The 9,874-nt window shown below is 55.7% G+C and overlaps 1 non-coding gene across 1 annotated transcript; it reads right to left on the bottom strand.

Annotated features, from left to right (window-relative positions):
* Window positions 1-720: 720 nt before the first annotated feature.
* TRNAP-UGG lies at window positions 721-792 on the bottom strand. Its single transcript has one exon. It is a non-coding gene; the product is annotated as a tRNA-Pro (tRNA).
* Window positions 793-9,874: the final 9,082 nt, after the last annotated feature.

Here is a 9,874-nt window from a genome sequence, read left to right as displayed (position 1 = left end):
CCGGAAACCCCGAGACCCAGGCTGCGCAATAACGATGACGCTAATGCGGTGCTTTCGTGCGAATCACGCGTTAGAGGATCTCCGCACAATGCTCAGCGAAGATCCCCATGGTCCCGGGCCTACTCTGCCACCCTCCCACCCCAAAGCCCGAGCAAACAGCCCTGGGGAGTTTCAGTCCCAGCTCCGGAGTCTGGTGTAAACCTGCAGTTCCGCGTCTGCAGACCTGTACACTTCCCTAATGCACAGTGGACTGAGGATTCTGTCTCCACGACGGCACCCAGGACTTGCCCGCTTGAGAGCGAGCCTGGGTGTCCTAAGTCCGACCCAACAGATATCGAGTACCTTGAATGCACTTATAATCAACCAGGAGAAAAAGCAACAAACGCTAGGCTGTGCCCACTCTACTTTAAAGGAGAACTGAGAGGTATAGCATCGATGGCTCGTTGGTCTAGGGGTATGATTCTCGCTTAGGTGTGCGAGAGGTCCCGGGTTCAAATCCCGGACGAGCCCTTTCTTTTCTTCCTCTGTTCCAAATACCCGGTTTCTAAACAGTTCTCAACCTAAAAGAATTCTTGAGAAAGGTGGCAGTCTGGGCGCAAAACCGTTCCTTCGTTTTTAGTCGGCACTACGGTCTCTTCAAATTGTGTCGAGTTCTACTCCATGTTCACTAGGACTAGCTTACCGAGCTACCAGTGCAGTATAATAGAAAGATGAAAAAAGGGGCTCGTCCGGGATTTGAACCCGGGACCTCTCGGACCCAAACCGAGAATCATACCCCTAGACCAACGAGCCAGCTGGGCAAACCTGTTTTGTGGGACTTACTAGAGTAAGCCTTCAGTTTGAGCATGCGCGAGCGCGTGCGCGCAGCGGGTTTGTGAGGAATGAATTCCGTGGGTAGAAAATATAGGTGTCCCTGCCTGAGAACTGGCCCACGCGTTTGCCGCAGAATCACTCAGGAATTCGGGGCGGCCAGTGTGATTCGGGTTTGCTCCCAGGACCTCGCCGCGCCTCGTTCTGCCTGGAAACGCTCTTTCCTCCCCCTTCCTTTTCTCACTTCTGGGTACAGATCCGTTCTCCACCGTCCCGCAGGACTGTCCCCTGCCCCGGACGCCCTGACCTGCGCCCCTGCCTCTTGTTGGGGCGTCCGGCCGGGGATGATTTTCACCTTTGTGTGCAGCGACCAGCCCCAGGCCTGGCATGGAGCCGGTGCCTAACCAGTTCAGGCAGAATGTTTGACACAATGCATCAACCCCCAAATGTAAAGTGTCAGTCCAGGGCCGAGCGTGGAGCGTGTTAGGTGAGGGCGACCCAAAAGGGGATGGTGTCTCTGTGTGGGCGAGAGCGAGTGAGGGCGGCCTAGGCTCTGCAGCCAGGAGCCACGTTATGATTCCTGGGGGCAGGGGTGGCAACTGAGGGTAGAAGCCTTCGGGCCCCCTAAAACAATGGGGAGACAATGACAGGGTCGCCAAGGGAACACCCAGCCAGGAGAACCGAAGGCCAAAGAAATAGCGCACTTGTGTGCACTGACTGCAACGCGGGGGCCAAGTCCTCTGCCGGACTCTTCGGGGCTTTTTTGCGGGGAGGGGGGGCGTTAATGAACATCGCCCTCAAACACACGTCTTCAGATTACCGTTCATCCTTCCTGTCAGCTCAAGGGCAGCCCCAGCCCCTCTGCAGGACCCTGTTCTTCTCTCTACTCAGCTCCAGTCACCAGATTGGAAGCTTCGCGGGGGCAGGTGCCAAACCAAGGTCCTCTCTCTGACCTCAGGGTATGGGACAGTGCTTATTATTATTGTAACAACAAAAACAGCCAGCCTGGGTTTCACAAGCCATATTCTATTAATTCTCTCCATAACTCCTCAAGGTAAGAATATTACTGCCATTTTACTGGTGAGCAAAGGGATCAGAGTGGTTCGGTGTCTTTTACAAGTCCCTGCAGCTGTAACTGGCAAAGCGGGGATTGAAGTTCAGGTGTCAGACATCCCTCTCCTCCCGTATGTACATTTCCATGTATGTGTTTGCATCATGTTTATATTCACATTTGTTTTCCAGGAAACATCTGAAATTGTGTGGAAGCAAATTATAAAGAAAAGGGCAGTTCCCAACATTCATATGTCCCTGAGTCACTAACCCCCAAATAACTCCTGGCTCTGCCGCATTTTGCTGTTTCTGAAAATGACATTACTTCGCTGCCCCAGCAAGGCTTCCATTTTATGTACATTCCTGTCTGAACACTAGAGAAGGGCTCGCGGAGTGTGCCAGCAGCTCTGCGGTTTTTAAAACACTTTTAAGTTGCACATGAGAAAGACTGAATGAAGGAAGATAGAACAATCGTAAGATATTAAGCACCTTACTATGTGCCAAGCACAATGTAAGGCATTTTACAGATACGTGCTCACTGAATTCAACAACCATGTCCAAGGTGATTTATAGTTCTTCCCGTTTCACAGATAAGGAAGCTGAAGTCATGGACATGGAATGACTTGCTCAAGGGCACTTATCTAGTACTTCGTTGAAATCAGGGTCATTCATTTATTCAACCGACCCAGTGCTAGGGGCTGAAGATTCGGGGTAAGGAGCAGCCCACATCTTCCTCTGAGAAGTTCTTAGTGTCTGGGTCTGTCTGATGTGGCACCAAGAGCGCTTTCCACCATGCTTCAGCCTTTGAAAAACTGCTTTCCACTCCTTGCTCTGAGACACATGCACTGTCACTCTAGTTCGTTCCCTGCTTCCTTCCTCCAGCCTTTTCCTCACACACCTTTTGGACTCTAGTTCCCCTCATTCACACCATTCTGGGAATGCCACCTTCTGCGGGAAGCTTTCCTTGACTCTTCCAGCCCACAGTCCCCATACACCCCCCTCTTTAGTGTTTTTCTCCTTTACATGCACTTGCTTCTTAGCCACTCTGAACAGGGGGCCCCTTTAGGGCACAGAGTGTGTCCAGTTCCTCTCTGGGTCCTCTGTGCCAGGCTAGGTGCTTGGGAAAAGTTGGCTGATTGATTGGCACTCACCAAATGAGAGAGGGAATGGGAACTAGAAAAGACTTTGGGATAAAAAAAATAAGACAGGCCTGGGTTCACATACAGCCTGTGTCGCTGTGTCTTTGGGCAAATCACTGCCTCTCTCTAACTTCAGCTCTTTCTTTATAAAATGAGGATCATGATCCCTGTCTCCCTCATAGCCTTACAGGGAAGGTCAGGGTGAGGACAGATATGAAAGCTATATTCTACAGAGAGTTGTCTGTCTGTTGTGTGTTCTCAAATTCTCTGTGTGGCCTTGGGCAAGACATGGGCCTCTCTGGGACCTTTTCCTCTCTGATGTCCCAGATGACCACTAAGGTTCCTTCTGGCTCCGCTGTGGCTCGAGCACATGAGAGCTTGGTGTCCAGGGGCTCAATCCTCCCAGTGTCTCCGCCTACGGAGGCCCTGACATGCCCAGGCCTCCCCAGCCCGCCACCCCAGGCCAGGGATGTTCCTAGGAGTCCACGGGGCTCCAGACGTCCTGGAGCCAGGAAGGGAGGGCTGCTGGAGATGGGTCAGACCTGGAGCCCCACAGAGGCTGCTGCGGTCCCACCAACCCACGCAGGGAGGGGACGTCATGGGGGCCTCCCACAAGGTCAGGCAAACATGGCAGTAGGTCTCAGACAAAAAAAAAACCCAGCTGAGGGTCTGGGGACAGAGTTCTGACTTCCTCCAGGCCCTCACTACACCCTCGATTTGCTGCTGGATGACCTTGGTCTTCTCCTCTGTAGGAGATGTGCCCTGGGGGATAATGACAGATACCACGCCCCCGACCAGCGCCCAACTCAGGCTACACCATGTCTTCCCTGGACTGTGCCGATGGCCACCTCCCTGACCTCCTGACTTTCAAATACTGCCTTTGGTACGTGTGGCTAAGCAGCTACCACCTCCTTCCACCTAAAATGAAGACAGAGCCATGAGGCCCAGCCCGCAGGCAGCCAGCGCTGGAGGCAGGCTGGGGCTACACTGCTACCTTCAGGAAAGCTCCAGAAGGCTATGCACAAGGTCCAGGCGCCAGGGTGTCATGTTGTCTCCAGTCGGCACCCCGAGCCCCTGCCTCCCCCGCCCCATGGTCCCAGGGGAGAGGAGGACACTTGGGGGGTGTGGAGGACTGCTGCTCCCATGACTGAGGTCATAAAGAGTACCCCCAAAGGGCAGCCCCCTTTGTCCGCAAACATCACCATTTTGCCACTCTCTCACTGCCCAAGTCACCGCTGTCTGACGGCTTCTTCCAGTGAAAGTATAGAAAGCCTCTAATAAAATGAATTAAAGATTTCTAGACTTCTCACGAACTATCAGTTGAGTACTATTTCATGAAAGGGTTAAGGGTTAAGATGGATGATCTAGTTTTAAACCTCTTTTAGCCGTGGAAGCTTTTAATCAAACAATTTACTGAACAGAGCTGTTCTGCTCAAAAAGGGAGACAGGCATTCGCTGAAGTCCCGGCACCAGCAGTGGGCTCAGAGGGGTTCCAAGGGGGGCTGGCACCCGAGCAGTCCTTCCTGGAAGTCTGGGCGGTTGCCAGGGAGAGTCGTGGAAGGGGCATCCCAGGTGAGAGGGACATACCTGACCAAAAGCATGCTGGTGGGGGGGTAGGGGGGGTCTGGGTGGGACAGGCCAGTGGAGGGGGGCCTAGAGCGCCTGTGGGCTGGGGCAGGGGCTGGGCTGAAGCAAGCTTTAGGGGGCCCAACTCTTCAGCTGGTTGAAGCAGGTGGTGGGGGCCAAGTCCTGGAGACATGGGGGTCTCTGCCATCAAAGCATGTCCGGTCTAACAGAACTGCACCCACAGGGTACTCAGGGCTCTGATGTGGGTGTGTGGTGAAGCATGGGGGCTGGAGGGTAGTGACCCTGCATAGGGCCCCCCCAGTTGCAGGGAGGAGTAGAGGAGGCTTCCTGGAGGAGCATTCATTGCCCACACTGCATCCTGGAGTGGGCGTCTGCACCCTGAGGAGGGCGCTCAGCTAAAGGGGCAGGCGGGCAGAGGCTGTGTGCACTACTGTAAGGAGGGTTCAAAGCTGAGGGACAATGGCAGCCGGCGCTGCCCTGTGCTTGTTGCTCCGTGTGCTGCTGGGCTTCTTCCCTCCACTTTCTCCCGCCATCCCTGTCTCAAGTCTCACCCCATCCAGTTCATCCTTGGCCTCTCTAGGACTCCCTTCTGAAACCCAGCTGAACCCCAGACGCTGCCATGCTCCTTCCTCCACGGTGCCCCCTGGCCCTCAGGTGAGGCCCAGACTCCCCATGGGTGGGGAGGTGATCACAGCCTACCTGCTCCCAGGCCTGCCACGTTCTCCAGCCTTCAAGAGGCAGAGAGAAACGAAGCCGGGGTGTGTGGGGGGCCAGCTGCCTCCTCCGGATGGAGCAGGCGGAACTTCCTGAGATAAGGGTGGCCGACAATGGGGACTGTGTGGTGCGGCCTGTCTGTCTCCCGGGCAGAGGAAATGAGTGGCCTCCGCACCATTAATCCGCTGAGGCCTGCAGCATCCTCTCAACCAGTGACCTGGGTTGGGGGGTAGGTGTTTCCAGTCCCCACCTGCCGTCCTGATTAGAGCCGCTGGGCCTCACTCCAGGCCTGCCTGCTTCTAGGACCATACGTGTAAGTAGGGGGCTGGGGACAGGGGCAGAAGGAGGGGGCTACGAGGGTTGGGCCCGGTTGGCTGCCTGACTGAGCCGACCATCTGTGGAGCCCGGGAAAGGGCCTTCCCGCTTCTGCGCCCCCTGCTCCTCACTGTCTGGCCCTTGGGCTCCTTCCTTCCCGGCTGCTCTGGAAGACTGAAGACAGCCACGTGCCTGTAATTTTTGTCTTTCTGCCTTCTCAACTCATGGGCCTTGGGACGCATACTTCGCCCGAACCTGGGGGATCTGATGCCGGGAATTTGGGCAGCCAGCAATGCTGCTAGCGGAAACATCTGGGTTGTGTGAACTGTTACAACCACTGCAGCTAAAGTCAGTGAGGAGAAGACAAGCCCTGCACTGTTCTGGGCCTCGGTTTCTCCTCCTGCACCATGAAGGGGTAGGACTCAATGACCGTCCTGTGGAGGAGGGCTCCTGTGGTCAAGGACAGGCGTGAAGCCATGGAGCCCCTACAGGCCCCCATCCTACAGCTCCATCTGAGCCACCAACCAGGCGTGTGCATCTGGTTGGACCCCTTCCTGCCGTGGGGCCTTGGACTTCCTGTCCATAACACGCATCCCCAGGCAGCTGCTCACAGCAGCCCATGACGATGGATGTGAACAGGCCCTGTGTTCTGCACAGGGAGCGTCACTGACTCCAAATTAGCCGGGACAGAGACCCACACCCAGGGCCCAGGCCCAGAGTCCTGCCTTCTTTGCCCACTCAGCTCCCCATTCCCCACCTCTCACTCCTGCCCCCAGCCCTTGGATGGCCACCCTGAGGGAGAGAGGGCAAGGTTCCCAAGCCAGGAGACATTCAAACCAATGGATGGGACCCATGGAGGCCCTTAGATTGCCAAGGTCGGCTCATTCACTGCTCAGACAGGGAAACTGAGGAAACAGAGGCTGGGAGTCACCGAAGTCACACAGCCAGCAGAAGGCAGAGAAAAGCCTGGAACGTAGATGTGCTTCTCACGCCCTGCTGTGGCCTGGGGCGCTACACCTGGAAGGGCCTGTGGGGCTCAGGTGCAGGTCGTCCGAATCCCCTCCTTGCTTGGAGGAGAAACTGAGGCCTAGGAAAGAGAAAAGCCTAGCTCACGGTTGCCCCAAGAGCCATCTGGAACCCTGACCTCCCGACTGTAGGATCCCCTCTATCCTAGTAACCCAGTGGCCCTTCCAGGTTGAGGAAGACCCTCCTGCCTCTCGCAGTGAGAGAGCAATGTCTTAGAGGTCAAAGTACAAGCAACACCAACCAACACACGTTGGTGTGAGCTCTTTCTCCCCACCACCAGGAAAGTTCTGCTCAGGTCAGCCCAGTGCTCCTGCTCCCTCTCAAGGGTCCTTTCTCCCAGAAAGGAAAAATGTTGGAACAAGGAGGAGGAAGCAGGTGGCTTTGTCCCAGGAGTGTGTTGCCTCAGCCCTGGGGTCTCTGAAAGACATCCTACCTGAGCCCCAGAGTGCAGGGGAGGCGGCACGCCTGCTGAAGGGAAGGGGCTGGAGCGGGTGGCAGGTGGGCTGGGGGGCCACTGGAATGTGTTTCCCTGGTGATGGAAGAGGTGAGCACAAAGGAGGGAGAGCTGGGTGGAGAAGGGCCTGGAAGAAGGAAGAGTGGGCAGTGGAGCCCAGGGCTGGGGTGCAGGAAGTCTCTTCTTCGGGACAGGCCAGGGGGACAGGAGCAAGAATGGGAACAAACAGAAATGAGTTTGGGTGACAGGAAGTTAGGGCATGTTCCCTGCAAACCGAAGAGGGTCCTGGCTGATGAGTGGAGTACCCTGAGGGGCAAAGGCTTGCTGCCCAGGGGAGAGGGCGAGGGGGCCGACCAGGGTCTGTGGAAACGGCACTGCTGAGGACGCAGTCCAGCAGTGATGCCGGTCCAGACCCAAGGCACTGGCAGCCCTGGTCACAGCTGACACTTAGATAGTGACCCAGGCAGCCTGACTCCAGAGTCAGCTCTTAGCCATTACAACCTCCACTCCATAGCAGCTCCTGATATTTTAGAGAACTTAGGGAGTGCCAGGCACCGCACGGAGCCTTTTGAGAGTGTTAACTTGTTTAAGCCTTCTAACATCCCTGTGAGACAGGTATGACTGCTTACACACAGACATACACAGATACACCTGGACACATGACACACAAACAGGACACAAACCGATACACGTGCACACACACAGACACACAGACAAGCATGCATATGCAGACAGACACAGGTTCATGTCCAGCCTGAGGGAGCATACGGCGGGGCAGGGGTGGGGAGCAGCCCAGGAGGGAGAGCCCTCACCGGCCCGCTCACTGTCAATCATTCCTCACCTCTCCACCCTCTTTCTCCAGCGGGCGCCACACCCTTCTGGTGTGCATCTCCCTTGGACTAAAGATCCCTTGTTAACAATCTTCAGACTATCCTCCCTTGCCCCCCCAAAACATTGATTCTCCCCTCCTGTGGGAGTTGGAAGGACTGAGAAATCTAAGTCCCAGGCCCTTGTGATGGAGGATTTCAGGCCCTCACCCCCAGCGTAGGTAGGCTGATCAATGTTAGGAACTCCCCCCTCACACATCGCCTGCAGCCCACGCACTCCCAAGAAGGGGCTCCCTGAACTGGGCCAGGGCAGCTGGAGTGGAGCAAGGCCCCTCCAGCATCTGACTGGGGCCGGTGGGGCAGTCCTAGCGGACTCTGAGGTCATCATCCCTGGATGGTGCCGGAAGACCAACCAGGAAAAGGGAGGCCTCTGCCGTGCCCCCTGCCCCTCATCATGCCTCACTCCGTTATGGTGGTCTCTCCTCCCCTTCTTGCACCCTAGAGATCACCAGCTGCCTCCCTCCCCACCCCCAAGCCACCCGACTGCCCAGACCAGAACTCCCTGCAGGGGACCTCCCCTGAGCTACACCAGTTGTATCACATTTTTTTCCTGCCCTGTGTCCAGATCCAGTCCCTGCCCCCCTATGAAGGCATCTATGTGTTCGATCATCTAGCCATCTACCCATCTGCCCATTTTACTCACCTATCCATTCACTCACCTGCCCACTGTAACTGTGCATTCATTCATGCATTCATTCATTGTATTCATCCTACTTCATCTAGTGTCTGTAAGAGAGTTCAGTGATGTCCGAGTAAGCATCAGAGACATAAAACCCCTGCTGTGCAGGTGCCCTCACAGGACAGCTGAGGTTCAAATGAGCTAATAGCTGTGAATGTTGTAAATGATACATGCAAACTGCTGGGATCTGTATCCCAGCAGGCTTATTACTCATTTCTAGAGCAGCGAGCACTGTGAGGCAGGTACCCTGAAGGTGTGGAGCCCCTTGGTGCCTTCTAGGAATCCAAAAATTCTGGCTGTCTGGAGATGTGAGGAGGGGAGGGCCTGGGGGTGAGCCTGGAGGTGAGGACAGGGCTGGCCCGTGGGGGCCATTGGGGCTGGGTACAGCAGCTCTGACTCTGTTCTGTGGTGACAGACAGCAAAGAAAGGATTTCCAGTGGGGAGTCAGGGGGCCAGGTCTGCATGGCAGCTGCTGTGGGCGGCCTTGCTGTCTCCATCAGAAAGTCAGAGGCCTCCAAAGAACAGGAGGCTACTGGAGGTGCGGGCCGTGGAACCCCGCCGGCAGAGGAAGGGCGCTCTGGTGCTCCCTCGGGGTTGGAGTCTGAAGCCGCCAGTGAGGAGTGAAGCTGGAATGGCCTGGAAGCACCAGACACATGGGCACGGTCCTTTCCCCAGCCTGGGCCCACGGAGCATCCCGACGCAGGGGAGGCCTCTGAGCTGGTCTCATTTTTTTTTAACTAAAAATATCAATGATTTTAATGACTTTAGGCGCGGCTGGGTCCAGAGCCTCAAAGGAAGTCATCAGCTCTTGACTTCTGCTTCCCTTTGCTTTACCTTCAAAGATTCCCAGAAGATTCACCTCACGGAGAAACTTCTGATTGCTCCAAGCTCATAGCTTACCAGCAACATCAAAGGAAAATTCCAGCAAAGTCCTGGAGTGACTTCATTGGCTCTGCCTGGCAGCCTGGGGTGCTCTGATCAGTCGGGTATGGGCCCAGTACCCACCACTTTCAGGCTGAAAGAGTCAGCCCATGGGCCAAGGGGCTATTTCCAGAAGAAGGGGGAAGGGCAACATAAACATCAGTTGTCCCCAAGTCATTTCACTTTGTGCTTCATGTTCTTAGGGCCAGTTATTCAGACCTTCCTCCCAATTAGGCATTAGGTGATCAGACACAGCTGGGGGATCAGAGAGGCCCAGGACCAGGCGGGGACA

The sequence above is a fragment of the Phyllostomus discolor genome, chromosome 6 (assembly GCF_004126475.2).
Source record: "Phyllostomus discolor isolate MPI-MPIP mPhyDis1 chromosome 6, mPhyDis1.pri.v3, whole genome shotgun sequence".
Taxonomy (NCBI): Eukaryota; Metazoa; Chordata; class Mammalia; order Chiroptera; family Phyllostomidae; genus Phyllostomus; species Phyllostomus discolor.
This window is presented reverse-complemented; position numbering and strand designations above follow the sequence as displayed.